Source organism: Pimephales promelas, chromosome 17, assembly GCF_988280905.1.
Source record: "Pimephales promelas chromosome 17, fPimPro1.hap1.1, whole genome shotgun sequence".
NCBI classification, from domain to species: Eukaryota; Metazoa; Chordata; class Actinopteri; order Cypriniformes; family Leuciscidae; genus Pimephales; species Pimephales promelas.
The window spans coordinates 31,124,431-31,137,275 of NC_142785.1; the positions used below are offsets into that span (position 1 = coordinate 31,124,431).

At 38.3% G+C, this 12,845-nt stretch overlaps 1 long non-coding RNA gene across 1 annotated transcript in view; it reads right to left on the bottom strand.

The window, feature by feature from the left end:
- Positions 1-373: 373 nt before the first annotated feature.
- The window catches only part of LOC148971539 (uncharacterized), a 49,944-nt gene continuing 37,472 nt past the window's right edge, over positions 374-12,845 (bottom strand). Inside the window, exons 3-4 of the long non-coding RNA XR_016147142.1 lie at positions 5,570-5,633; positions 374-5,164 (exon numbers count right to left, since the gene is read on the bottom strand). This is a non-coding gene — a long non-coding RNA (uncharacterized LOC148971539). The remainder of the gene's footprint in view (positions 5,165-5,569; positions 5,634-12,845) is intronic.

Below are 12,845 nucleotides of genomic sequence, written 5' to 3' on the forward strand. Positions count from 1 at the left end.
TATAATATAATATAATATAATATAATATAATATAATATAATATAATATAATATAATATAATATAATATAATATAATATAATATAATACATCTAGGCTAATTGTGTGTTGGTTGCTCAAAACTATTTTTGCGTCATGCTAAGTTTGTGGCCATCATAATTTGGAACTTTCATCATTAAATTAAATCTAATTCAAGATTGATAATATAATATAATATAATATAATATAATATAATTGTAAGTTGATTTTCTCGTTATGCTAAGATTGCATCAATCATAATTCGGTATTTTCATCGTTAATTTAAATCTAATTCAAGATTGATAATCTAATCTAATCTAATAGAATAGAATAGAACAGAATAGAAAATTGTATGTTGATTTTCTCATTATGCTAAGATTGCATCCATCATAATATATAATAGATATTATAATAGATATTTTCATCGTTAATTTAAATCAAACTCAAAAGGTCACAGAAGCAAGGGAATCCTGCTAATCTCGCAGCACTTGAAATCCTAATTTGAAGTTTCTCTCCAGCTCTGGCTGACGGACAGCTGCTGAAGGCCAGGAACCGAGGAAGAACCGACAGCGATTTGGGGAAATCTTCAAAAAAACAGCGCAACTAACAGGCAGCACATTGAGCGTGTGATAAGAAGGTCTACCACTCCCCGAACACACTGCTGGCACGGCCCTTCAGCGCTGGCACGCCACACTCTGTTAGCACCCAGAGAAAGAAATAAACAAATCAAGTCGCCATCCGCAGTAATCCCCGAAATTCAAGCTTATTCATGTTAAATCTGGAAAAGAAAAGCCCCGACCCCGTTCTGTTTGAAAGCCTCCCCCCTCTCGTCAGTTCCAGTGTCAGCAGTTGTTGTTTTGCGACCGGACATCTTATGGCACACGCAGATATGCTGGGACATGGACAGCTTGTCCTGCTAAAGCCTGTTTTGTCTTGTTCCACTCTTCCTCGTCCTCCAGTTTTGCGGCGTGTCAGAGCCAGCTGGCTTGCGCAGAAAGAAGAGGAGAAATAAGCTCCTTATTGCAGAGTCGTGGTATTTGCTTTCCGCCAGGGTTGAGGGTTCTCATTATACCATGTTCATGAGGCTACGAGTGCTAATTGGTCTTCCGCGGAACACAGAAAGAACTCACCAAAAATGTGACCGCAGGCGATATAACCTAATTAGGAAACGTGCCACTGTACGCCGGCCAGATCGGGCCTCGCTATTGTTCTGAGAGAGATAAACAGGCGGATACTTTCCACTTTATCTTCACTTAAATTATCAGCAAAAGGTATAAAAAAGTGCCCTCCTGTTTTTAATGCATCGCTGGTATTTTTTAACAAAGCACTTTTGAGGAGTTGGCGGAGGAGGTTCTTCCCATTACCCTCTCGGCAAAAACGAACCAATAAACTCTGTAAAGGTCAGGCCAAAAATCCTTTAAGACCTTCATTCCGGTTATTATAATTGGCTGATTTAGTATGAGTTTCAGCACCTTCGGGCATTTCAAGTAATGTAATTATTTGCACAAGCATGTAACAACATGTAGAATATGATGATAATATGTCATGCTCCTAATTATTATTAGTGTTTTCCGTTTCCCAATATTGCAAATTTGTAATCGAGAAATGTTTCATTAATCATTATAGGAGAGGCTGGGGCTAGTTGTCACAAGGGCTCTATCTCTAATAACTACAGTGTGTAAAAGTACAAATAAATGTCTATTTTACAATCATAATCTTATGGTCACCAATTAAGGCAGCGTTTATATATATATTAAATATCCAAATATTCAAATATTGAGTGAATATTATATTAAAATATTACAATAACCATTTTCTACATCAGTATATTTTATTATATTAATGCTGATTTGGTGCTAGTTTGAAGCTCAAGAATCATTTCATATAAAAAATGTTGAAAACATTAATGCGGTGTCATTTGTTTTCTATTTGGTGAATATAAAGAACAGCATTTATTTGAAAAAATTAATATTGTGTAACACTATAAATGTCATTACTGTCACTTTGGATTAATTTAATGCATGGGTTTCATTATATATATATATATATATATATATATATACACATATACATACGCACACATTTATTTTCATATTCATTTTTGTTCTAACAATGGCACTCTATTTTATGAATACAATAAGTCTTTTTGAAAAAGATTATATTACACTCTAAGGATAGCTGGGTTGTTTTAACCCAATGTTGGGTCAAATGTGGACAAACCCAGCCATTGGGTTAAAAATGTAATTTAAAAATGAAACCCAATGGCTGGGTTTTTAAAATGCTGGGTTGTTTTAACCCAATTTTGGGTCAAATATGGACGTACTCAAACATTAGGTTAAAAATTGAATTTAAAAATATAACCCAACAGCTTTGCTTGTCCATATTTGACCCAAAATTGGGTTAAAACAACCCAGCATTTTTTTAGAGTGTACTCATTTGAAAATGGGCAGCAAACTGTTGTTACTTGTAACTACATCAACTCTTTTTGTACGATTTATCAAAAATCTGTACGATTGTGTGTACGACAAAGCTAAATGGCTACATTGATTTTTGGTGAACTATTCAAAACTCCGGATGATTTAATGATAAAGAGAACTCTCTAATTTCTTATTGTTTCCTTGCAATTTTGAACTTTTCGTTAGATCTACCAGATCAACACAACTGTGCTCAAGCATTTCCACAGCAGTGCACGTGTTGGTCTCTCAGGCTAAGAAAGAGAAGAATATTGTCTGTTGTCTGGACGCTTGCAGCGGGACTGTCTGTGATGGAAATAAAAGCGCTCTCATTTATAATGCAGGTATCTGACGCACTGAAGGATATCATAGAGAGAGTGACATTGGACAGTCAGGGTCTTCATGGCCACGCTTCACTGGATCCTCCAAAGGGCCTCTCCTCAGTCCACTTCACTTTCTGTCCCCTCTCCTGCGGGCCTCAGGGGCCCCGGGGACCTCCAGGGGACGGGGTGATGGGGGGGAGACAAGGAGTGGACGAGCGGACGCAGGCATGTGTGTGTGTGTGTGTGTAGTCTACCTCAGAGTCTGGGGCGTCTGGCAGGGCTGCAGTCTGACAGAACAAGTGTTGCATGAGATGCGTGGAGGTGTCTCAGTGAGCCTGGAGCAGGTGTTGCTCATCGCGACTGCACCGGAGCCAAGACCCCTGTGCATAAGACCACCACAGCCAAACACACACACACACACACACACTAATGATAATGGATTTGGGGTGAACAGGCAGCCGGATTCTAATGGATCAGAAGACAGCAGCACACAGGGACTGTTTCAGCTGTTGGTCATCAGGACAGAGGGTGTTAAACACTCATTAACGTGTTGACATGCAAAGGCATTTAGGCAGCTTGTGTGATTATATGCAGGTGGCCATTACGGATTACATTCACATTTTGTTTTTTTTAATATTCTATTTTATATTTATCGGAATCATTTAATGCATAAGAGTTAATAAAATCGTATTTAATATTAACATGCCTGATACACTACCGGTCAAAAGTTTGGAACAATTGTGATTTTTAAAAATGTTTTTGAAAAAAGTCTCTTCGGCCTCACCAAGGCTTTTTTAATTAAAGGGTTAGTTCACCCCAAAATGAAAATGATGTCTTTAATGACTCGCTCCAAGCCCGTCAGATCTCCGTTCGTCTTTGGAGCACAGTTTGAGATATTTTAGATTTAGTCCGAGAGTTTTTTGAAAATGAATGTACGGTACACCATCCGTGTCCAGAAAGGAAATAAAGACATCATCAAAGTAGTCCATGTGACATCAGTGGGTTAGTTAGAATGTTTTGAAGCATCGAAAATACATTTTGGTCCAAAAATAACAAAAACGACGACTTTATTCAGAATTCCGGTTCTGTAGTGGATCCGCGTTCACGGACATTCAGAATTTGGCGTAAACAGAATGAGAACATGGATCCATCATGCCTTGTTACCACTGTGCAGGCTGGTGGTGGTGGTGTAATGGTGTGGGAGATGTTTTCTTGGCACACTTTAGGCCCCTTAGTGCCAATTGGGCATCGTTTAAATGCCACGGCCAACCTGAGCATTGTTTCTGACCATGTCCATCCCTTTACGGCCACCATGTCCCCATCCTCTGATGGCTACTTCCAGCATGTCACAAAGCTCGAATCATTTCAAATTGGTTTCTTGAACATGACAATGACTTGACTGTACTAAAATGGCCGCCACAGTCACCAGATCTCAACCCAATAGAGCATCTTTGGGATGTGGTGGAACGGGAGCTTCGTGCCCTGGATGTGCATCCCACAAATCTCCATCAACTGCAAGATGCGATCCTATCAATATGGGCCAACATTTCTAAAGAATGCTTTCAGCACCTTGTTGAATCAACGCCACGTAGAATTAAGGCAGAAAAGGGGGTCAAACACAGTATTAGTATGGCGTTCCTAATAATCCTTTAGCTGAGTGTATATTGCAATAGCTACCATCAACATGGCCAAAATGAACACAAATCAGTGATAGTTAAACTTTCGTTTAAAATGTGTATCCGATGATTTATAACAGTTCACAGCTTTGCCAAACTCTCCAAGCCCTCGTCACTAGATCACTGAACACATCACTGAATGCAGGATGTTTTATAGTGGCGATTTGTAAAATAAATATATATATATCAGGAGGTGAGGTAGAAAATATGTTAGATTAATAGCCCGGTCTCTCTCGTGTCTCGTCTGAGCCCAAGCTTCCGGGCCATTACGGCTCATTGTAGGACAGGAGAGGAATAATTGTATGGCTGTGTGACAGGCCATCTATCCATGCAGACTCATGCCGTTTCCTTCAGGAGTGCTGCCCACTAATAGGAACATGCCCTGGAACTCAAGCTGGAAAATACACCTCATTCCCACCCGGATGTTTTTAGGCCATCGTGAATCCTCAGTCATCAATATGAATCCGAGTCGGAGAGGGTTTTTCCCTTCTTCAGCCGTGACCGTAAGAGCCGGCAGCCTGATGGATCCCTGGCATCACTTCTGAATGATGTTTGGCTTTCATTTCTATTTCTTCATCTCTCTCTCTCTAGTCTCTGTCTTCATTTTTCTTCTTCTGCCGGCTGTTCCGTTCTGAGCGCAAAGAAAGACATCTTTGAAATTGCCCATGGAAATGTGCAGTTTTGGGGGTCACTCATCTGCAGATGAAATGACTATATTACACAAGGCCTGCTGTCAGCGCTGCAGATCAGAAGAGTCAGTGAACTGATATACATGTTGTTATACTGCTCACAGAACTCCACTGAAGAACATTTCATTTAAAGACAACATTATGCTATTACATGCCAGTGAGATGTACAGTGAGGTTATCTATTATACTGTGTGAAATAACAAGATATATTATATTAATCAAAAATGAAACGAATAATTAGTGCTTTTATGTTTAAGTGTGCAATAAACAACATGAAGATTTCAATTTAAAAAAATCTATTTTCGACAAAGTTATATATAAATTAGGTCTATTATTATGTCCATTTCGAGGAAAAAATTTAAAATACGCATTTTGAAAAAAATTACAATATTAAAATATTTAGTTAACTTACTTGTAAACAGAACGTATTCCTCTTTAGAGACCCGCAGTGGCATTCATCGATTTATCAGTAGACCCTGATAAGAAAGAAAATAATTTATTAAATAGTGTGATACAATATATATTTCTGGCTGATTAAAAAAAAAAATAGTAAAATAAAAGTACAGCAGTTACAAACATTACAAAACTATTAGGGCTGTCAAACGATTAATCGCGATTAATCGCATCCAAAATAAAAGTTTGTGCTTGCTTACATAATATGTGTGTGTGTACTATGTTTAATTATTTTGTATACAAATACACACACATGCATGTATATATTTAAGAAATATTTGCATGTATATACTGTGTATATATATTTATATACTGTATATATCTTTTTCTTATATATATATATATATATATATATATATATATATACACATATATACATATACATGCATGTGTGTGTATTTTTATATAGAAAATAATTACACACCGTACACACACATATATTATGTAAACACAAACTTTTATTTTGGGTGCGATTTATTGCGATTAACTGTTTGGCAGCCCTAAAAATTATATTATAATATTTCAATAAATACAGCTAATTAAAGCACAAGACAAATATTAAAATACATGCAGATACAAAATGAATGAAATTCCATGTCTAAAACTGCATTAAATTGTTCAAGAACCAAATGGAATTGTATAAAATCTTCAAAGAAAGCACCAATTTGGATAGTATATTGCAACATATAAAATGCATAAAACAGCATAAAACACACTTTTGTCAGTGCTTGCTCTAGTAGAGAATGTGGACTGTGGAGGGATCAGACAATCCTGAGCAAATCATTCCATTTGTCCGTCGTCACAGTTCCTCCACACTCACAGTCTACGGTCTAATTTAGCAGTAAAGAGAAGAGCAAACACACACATTTCTCTTCTTCAAAAGAGGAAGAGCTCACGCTCTCCTCTGGGTTCACAGAAAGGGATGAAGAGTGAAGGAGGGGAAATAATAACGTTGTAGCCGTAGGTGGAGAGAGCGGGATCCCGCGGGAATCTCCACGGTGACATGCAACGTTGCCGTGGATGGCTGGCTTGCTGGAACTTTTCTCTCTAATAGACACAAATGGGCTCACTTCCCTGCGCTTTTATGAGGCGTTTTATCTTGCGTTGGGAGCCGTGACAGACTATATTGGAATCTTTGGGAGCACTTAGGTTGGAAACACTAAGAAAAACAGTTTTCCACACTCCTCAGATAAACCTCCTGACATTGACGGTGTGCAAATTCTCCCCCATGATGCTTTCCTGCAAAGACATGCTCATGTCTGCATTTCTGATTCAACTCGATGCCAATGAAGACAGATTCTACGATCCAGTCCAGTGGGATGACACTGAGTTGTAGCCGAGTCAGTCTGGACTGGATTTGCACGAAACCAACCTGGGACGCCCTTTCAGAAAGCTCTGAAACCTTCCTCTTGTTTGCTGATGTTGCGAGGAGCCTGTTGTTTTCGGCACTGATGTTCGGCTAACCTTCGGGGAGAGTTTGATGGCGTCTGGATTGGTGTATCAGCTCTTGTATGATACAGATCAATGCTCCAGTTCTGACCGGACAGGAATCTGCTCTGAATTGCTCATGCCTTATTTCTCAGAGCTTTTTCTTTATTTTCAGAACTGCTGAGCAGAACTTGCTGTTCTTTTCAGTTGTGATATGCTGAATATAATGCGTTTAAAACGTATTTTGCGGGTCTGACGCACCAGTAGATTTGCAGGTGAAAAAAAGGAAAATGGTGCAAAGGTTCAAAAACACTTTTAAATGATAAAAAGATGTTTGAAAAGTCACCAAAAAGATTATTATTACGTTTATGGGTACTAAAAACTGATGAACGCTGATCATATAAAAGGATTATAAGGAACACCGTTTCAATTTTTTCATTAATGCAATTATCTAATCAACCAATCACATGACAGTTGCTTCAATGCATTTAGGGGTGTGTTCCTGGTCAAGACAATCTCCTGAACTCCAAACTGAATGTCAGAATGGGAAAGAAAGGGGATTTAAGCAATTTTGAGCGTGGAATGGTTGTTGGTGCCAGACGGGCCGGTCTGAGTATTTCACAATCTGCTCAGTTACTGGGATTTTCACGGACAACCATTTCTAGGGTTTACAAAGAATGGTGTGAAAAGGGAAAAACCTCCAGTATGCGGCAGTCCTGTGGGCGAAAATGCCTTGTTGATGCTCGAGGTCAGAGGAGAATGGGCCGACTGATTCAAGCCGATAGAAGAGCGACTTTGACTGAAATAACCACTCGTTACAACCGAGGTATGCAGCAAAGCATTTGTGAAGAAGACACAACACACACAACCTTGAGGCGGATGGGCTACAACAGCAGAAGACCCCACCGGGTACCACTCATCTCCACTACAAATAGGAAAAAGAGGCAACAATTTGCAAGAGATCACCAAAATTGGACAGTTGAAGACTGGAAAAATGTTGCCTGGTCTGATGAGTCTCGATTTCTGTTGAGACATTCAGATGGTAGTCAGAATTTGGCGTAAACAGAATGAGAACATGGATCATCATGCCTTGTTCCCACTGTGCAGGCTGGTGGTGGTGGTGTAATGGTGTGGGGGATGTTTTCTTGGCACACTTTAGGCCCCTTAGTGCCAATTGGGCATCGTTTAAATGCCACGGCCTACCTGAGCATTGTTTCGGACCACGTCCATCCCTTTATGGCCACCATGTCCCCATCCTCTGATGGCTACTTCCAGCATGTCACAAAGCTCTAATCATTTCAAACTGGTTTCTTGAACATGTCAATGAGTTCACTGTACTAAAATGGCCGCCACAGTCACCAGATCTCAACCCAATAGAGCATCTTTGGGATGTGGTGGAACGGGAGCTTCGTGCCCTGGATGTGCATCCCACAAATCTCCATCAACTGCAAGATGCTATCCTATCAATATGGGCCAACATTTCTAAAGAATGCTTTCAGCACCTTGTTGAATCAATGCCACGTAGAATTAAGGCAGAAAGGGGGTCAAACACACTATTAGTATGGTGTTCCTAATAATCCTTTAGCTGAGTGTATATATACACTACTCATTTTGCACAACCATGTCTAAAAACTGCTTATGTGGAATAAAAAAAGCAACACTCACAAAAATACCAGCTCTAAGACAGTTCAAGCTTATTCCACTTCAGTTCTTTTAGGGTTTTTTTCCTTACACGTATTGTGTACAGCTGAGGCTTGAAGAATTACAACTCTATGCAGTGTCTCTCTTGAATGACAGGGAATGTGTGTGTGTGTGTGTTCAGACAGGCCTGCAGTCTTGCTGTCAATGGCCCTTAGCCACAAGCAAGGCCAGCCGTCAGCCAAACTAACAGAGGTAAACAATCAGACTTTACCATGTGGAACACAAGGAGAGCCGTGTGTGTGTGTGTGCATGTGTGTGTGGGGGGTGCTGTTATTGGATTTTATGGCCTTGTCGCCTTTACTTCCATAAGGGCAGGGCAATTTTTAACCTGGTCACACTCTCGCCATCTATTTTAATTGACCTCTCAACACTCTGATATTACTGCCCGACCTCAGTAACATCGAGAGATCAGCAGAATCGCTTCTACACGGCATGTAAACTGATGAAAAAATCTTTCATGTCAGTCTAAGATGCTTCAGAGATAATGCTCATTAAAAGCAATTATATATCCTGCTGGGTCGGCACTGAGAAAGCCAACAAGTAATGCATTTTGAGTTATGCATACAATTTAAGAAATTATATTTTGCATAAAACAATTAAGCCTTAAGACATCAGTTTTGTGATACTTAAGCACATTTATCCCACATTCTCAGTAACACACTGTAATATTTTTGTTTTGTTTTTATCATTCTCATTATTGTAATGCAAGTAAAAAAAGTCAATTATTTTAATTGTAAAGTAAATTTTAGTTATTACATTGCAAAAATAAGATTTTTGGAGAGAAATGGGCTTAAAAGTCATGAAAATAATGTCACAATGCAAAACAATAAATATATACAGTATATATAGATTCACCACAAGTCATACATCAGACACATTCAATTTGCACACCCACATCCATAAGTTGTCACCACCACTTTCTTTCCTTTGCTCCTTAAATCGTATTAAACAAATGTTTGCTAATACACGTCAAAAGCAATATACAAGACGTTCAGAGGTTCAATATGTTAATCACTAAACAAGTGAATTCAACAAAACGGCTCTATGTCAGTGAATGCTGTAATTATTTGGATGCTTTTGTGGATCCCTGGCCAGTGTAAATCTCTGACAGACAGACTGCAGTGCTCATGGAGGACAGAGGTCAAGAGCTCAATCAGTTTGACTGGCAAAGCCTTGACAAAGACCCTCTCCAGCAGTGAGAGAAAGAGAAAGAGAGAGACAGACAAGGCATCCAGGCCTGAAGTCCATCAGTCAGGCAGGCACTGAAGCACCTCTTCAATCAGCCTCCATTTACCAGACCAGACCAAGCTCTCTGCTCTGCCTCCATTCTCACGGCCTGACACCACAGCTGCCATTTATCCAGAACCACCAGACCACACACACACACACACACACACAGACCATGTTTTGTTGTGACTTTTCCAATCCCTACCCCTAAACCTAGCCATCAAAGAAACATGTCTGCATTTTGTATATTTACTAAAAACATAATTCTGTATGATTTATAAGCTGTTAACCTCATGGGGACCAAACAAGGTCAAAGATTTATGGTATTGCCATCCATGTGGGGACATAGGACTCATAACATAACATCATAACATAGGACTCACCATGACCACACACACACACGAAAAACTGATGCTTTGAGGGTAAAAGGGTGCAGTTATAATTAGTAATAATATTGTTTCATATTTGTAACAAACGGTTTTAAATGTTAGAATAACATAACCTGTTCCCGTCTGTGCCATTGAAACAAAATTATTAATCATCTTGTTTCCTGGCAGGCAATAAAACAGGCAAATATTTCCTGTGTTCATTAATATGAATAACACAACTATAATAATATATTTTATATATATACAGTATATCTGCAACTCATTCTCTTCCTAGGGCACCTTATAGGTGACCCTTTTGACATTGTGTCTTAATCCGACGCACATGGCACCCTTTAGCGTCAAAATAACACGCTTCAGTGTTATATATATATATATATATATATATATATATAATGGCTGTCAAAATAAAAGTTTGTGTTTACATAATATATGTGGGTGCACTGTGTGTGATTATTTTGTAAATATAAATACACTTACATGCATGTATATTTAAGAAAAAAAATATTTATATATAAAATATTTATATTTATATATAATATAAATGATATATAAATCTATATACAGTATATTCATGAAAATATTTCTTGAATATATACAAGCATGTGTGTGTATTTATATATACAAAATAATTATACACAGTGCACCCACATATATTATGTAAACACAAACTTTTATTTTGGATGTGATTAATCATGATTAATCATTTGACAGCCCTAATATATATAAACAGCCCTAATATACTGTATACAAATGAAAATCTCCATATCTCCGACTGACACCAGGTCAGAGTCGAAGCGCACCTGAACACACTCTTTGAAGTGTGTTCAGTGCTGTATTCAACAAGCTGGGAAAAGGCCTTCTCCTTACACACGGGATGATAACACACATTCACAATGTTGTCTGGTCTTCGCTTCTGTCAGGAAAGTTTTGCCAACTCTACAAACTCTCTTCAAAGGCAGCTTGACAAAGAAAGCACAAACACATTCAAAGACACCTGAGATCCACCCCTAGACAATGAATTCAGAGATTTCTCCTTCATTCTGGGGGGGAAAAAGAGAGGTAGCGACATCAAATATTCATTCTGAGGGCATAAGAAACTGTAAATTATACATATTTCCTCTGTATATTTAAAAATATGCCACGATATGATTAGCATTGATATTTGGGTACAAATGACAAGAGGGTCTCGGATTCGCGGTGGCGTCTGGGCCTGAGACTCTGTTCTTTTGGGTTCCCCCTCTAGCACATTGTCATTGGCGTGTCTCATTAATGTTTAAAGCCGAGCCGCTTTTAATTGTCAGGCCTCTGACAGGTTGATGGGAATGAGGTGGAAATTAACTTTCCGCTGCCATGCATAATGTAATTTGGGAGGCCGTCGCCGGTGCGCTGAAAGATTGAGACGGCCCTGGACGTCAGCCGTCGAAGTTATTATTTAAGCTTTATTTTAAGTCCTTGATAAGTGCGGATCTAGGTCATGAGTGACAGGTAGATCTCAGATGTGTTCAGAAAAAAGGCTTGTCTGGAACTTTTAGATTAGCACAGAGAGACATGCATCAAAATAAATCAAATCAATAAAGATTTGCTATCATTTTAGTCTATTTAGAAACTTACTTCAGGATTTAGCATTAAGCTTTGCATTAACCTGTAGTATTTTCAAATTACCATGTTTTCCACCCTCACATCCCCCTGAGATGAGAGATTTATGTATTTTTTCTCTGAAAAAAAAAATCCTCTGATGACGAAAAAATTTGCCATTTTGTGTTATCGGAGGATTTTTAAAAGCCGAATCCCGGACATTTTGGGCAATCTCGAAACATATTTTCGGGCAGACTCATCACGGAGACTCACTAGTAGCCTAGACTTGTTGTTTACCTACTGCGCTCTGTTACCGGTAGGCGTGGCCTCCTAGGGCAGCGAAGCAAGTGCATTCTGGGAGTTGTTGTCTTTCATCCACATCAGCCAAAAATACATTGTCTGGCTTTTCTCAGTCTAGAAAGTTCCAAATTCAAAAATAATTTCAGATCTCTTCAACATAAATGACCCATTTTACACTTTCAGCTACGCTATGAAAATGGCAATGTAGAATGAAAATAAAAACAATCATTTTAAAAGTGTTTTTGAAAAAAGTCTCTTCTGCTCACCTAGGCTATATTTATTTGATCAAAAACACAGTAAAAACAGCACTATTGTGAAATGTTATAACAATTAATTTAAAAGAACCGTTTTCTATTTGCATTACTATAGTAAAATGTAATTTATTCCTGTGATTTTCAGTCTTCAGCGTCACATGATCCTTCAGAAATCATTCTAATATGCTGATTCGCTGCTCGAGAAACATTTCTTATTGTTATCAATGTTGAATTTTTATTATATTTAACAATATTTGTCTTTATTTGAAATCAAAATCGCGTTACATAATAAATGTCTGTAATGTCCATTTAACGCATTCTTGCTGATGAATAAAAAGTATTAATTTCTTTCCAAGAAACA